The sequence below is a fragment of the Muntiacus reevesi genome, chromosome 12, assembly GCF_963930625.1.
Source record: "Muntiacus reevesi chromosome 12, mMunRee1.1, whole genome shotgun sequence".
NCBI lineage: Eukaryota > Metazoa > Chordata > Mammalia > Artiodactyla > Cervidae > Muntiacus > Muntiacus reevesi.
The window spans coordinates 52040290-52042983 of NC_089260.1; the positions used below are offsets into that span (position 1 = coordinate 52040290).

The window sequence follows — 2694 nt, forward strand, 5'->3', positions numbered from 1 at the left end:
GCTAGATTTTCCCGCCTCTTTCCAGCTTCTAAAATGAGAACTCTAGGGTTCAGTCCTCAGTACACTGTGAATATACTCACTCCTTCTTAAGCAATCCTATCTATTCTGTGGACTTATACCAAGCCATGGTAAACAGTGTACAAAAGGTTGATACAGTTCGGGAGTTAGCATAATATACTATAAGGCTGACCAGAGCTTATCTTGAGATACAAGGTAACATTATAGCTAGCAAAACTTAAATTATAACTACACAGTAGTTCCTAGGACAGAGAATAAGTTTTTCTCTAGTGACAATTTTCTGACAAAATGAAGAGACACAGCGTGACGGGTCTTCCCATATGACTTCCAAGGCACAACCATAAAAGAGGATAATCTTTGCTGAGTCAGCTTGACGTAGAGCATAAGGCTCTTGGACTCCACGGACAGGGTGGCCTGATGCTCTCTGAGACAGGTCCACAGGCACAGCTGACAGTGCAGAGGGGAGCACCCACTCGGGAGGATGCCCAGGATCTTCCTGAGGGTGAGGCTCGGGCTCTGTGGGGCGCCGAGCTACATGGGAGTCTGGGGAGGTCACAGTCACGTGCTGGGAAGAGCTGATTTGAGAGGATGAAACTGACAAGTTAGAGGAAAACACCCGTCCTGACGTGACAGCAGGCGAGTGTCTAAGTCCAAATGTTTGAGACACCCACTTCAGTTTAGCTACCGAGGCCTATAAATTCCTCCTTTTCTGAACCAGTTTAGGCTGTCTTTTGTAAACAACTGTGTCTTAAAGAGCACTGTTGAAATAAAAAGTGTAGCAGACTTGGGACAATCATCAGAGGAGACTGTGCGCAGAGCTAGCCCCAGGGAAGAAGCCCAGCTCTAGCAACAACTGCCCAGCCCTGAGAAGACTGAAGGTGGCCTCATCTGAGTGGCAAACAGTAATGTTTAAATTTCAAAAATTATTTATCCTGCTTCCTAATATTACTTAAGCCACACAGTTCCATGAGGCAGGGTAAACTTGAAATCAATGAAATATAGTGATCTTTCAAAACTGAGTAGCTGATCTACACATCAACAAGACAGGTTAAATTAAATCAAACTCAATAAAAAGCATTGTAAGACATCAGTGTCCATACTCATCTTTAATATGAGTCAGTTTTTCAAAAGGGGGAAGACGTAGGGGAATGTCAAAAACAAAGTGAGACCAAATTTGTTTTAATCCCTGTTCAGTTTCCATAAGGGAAGGGTGGATCCACTATCATTTCTTCACCAGTTTTCTTTGCTGCCAGCATCTCACATGTTCCGTCCTCCATGCCGAGGAAGGAACAGTTTGCTGGGTGGCACCACTCTCACTGCTACCAGAGTCGCTAGGTTTGAGTTATATTTTGACAAAATCTGGCAAATATCTTTTGGAATCTTCTGTGGTAACTGCTGGAGGTGTAGGTGTTTTGAGCAGATTCTTGTAAGAAGAAATCATAGGAGAAGAGGGACCTGCAAACTTCTCAAAGCACTCATCTGAATTTGAAACTAACGATGCACTTTTTTTTAATTTCCAAATCATTTGATGAACTGTTCGCTTTTGATAGTGGATAATTTGTGGATACCAAAGCTGTGCTGCTCTTTGTAGAAGGGAGTTTCAAGCCAGGAGTGCAGAAGGGAGAATGGGTGTGCTCAGCATCATTTTTTTCCAACGGCTGGGCCTTGAGGCCAGGAGTGGCAAAGACACTATCACTGGTCACTGGTTCTATTTCTGTGGTCTCCTCACTGTTAGCCTTCACATTTTTAAGTCCAACTGTGTGACTGTGTCATTTAAGCACATAGTATATTCAGAGATACCAAAGTGTTCTAATTTGGGAGTTACACACTCAAAATCATCCATCTTTAGTACACATTTTGGAATTTTTATTAGTGACTGTTTGGAAAATGAAGTTAAACTTTTTGGCTCTTCCTTTGGGTTGTTTACTGCTTGGGGTGGGTTTGGCAGAACTTGGGATACAATGTACTACTCAAGTCCAAAATCAGAAAGTTGTGAACTACATGGTGACTTCTCAGAAACAGAAGTGCTGAGAGCAGCAGAATCCAACAAATCATCTTTCATGTCGGGCTTCTCAGGATTTTCACATTCACTGGACTCTGGTTAAGAGTCAGTGACTTCTTGTTCACCCACTGAATTTTTCTTGGCATGTGGATTATATCCATACTTCTGGAAAAACTCTTTCATTTTCATGATATCCACGGAATTCTTTTTCATCAATATTTTTGTTGCCTTTATGAAACCAACGCTTTGTTGACTTTCCAAGCTTGCTTTATCAAGAATAATATTGACTTCATCCTTTAGAGTTTGTACTTCCGAGTGAAGGTCATGGAAAACTCTCATTGGACAATCTTCAAAGCCGCTGTCCTCTCTCTGCAGCGCTAGCTGCAACCGGGCCGTCTCACCATCCAGGGTGACAGCCAGAGACACCGCAGCTTCCTGCTAAAGCCTGGGATCAGATCCATAGAGGAGCCTGGTGCTCCACTTCAGCGCCAGCACCCATTTGAATCCCAGCGCCACAAGCGCCATAGGCTCTGGGAGCCACAAAAGGCCTTTTTTGCAACCAGAAATTCTTGAAGATTTGAGAAAATGTTCTGCTTTATCTCAACATGCCATTAAACGTTCATTGTCCTTGGGAATATATTAATAGTGTTGACAATAAAAGAAGAAGAAGGGTT

The 2694-nt window shown here is 42.9% G+C and overlaps 1 pseudogene; it reads right to left on the reverse strand.

Moving 5' to 3' along the window:
* Nucleotides 1-1248: 1248 nt before the first annotated feature.
* LOC136144679 (spindle and kinetochore-associated protein 3-like) lies at nucleotides 1249-2481 on the reverse strand (annotated as a pseudogene).
* Between the last annotated feature and the right edge of the window lie 213 nt (nucleotides 2482-2694).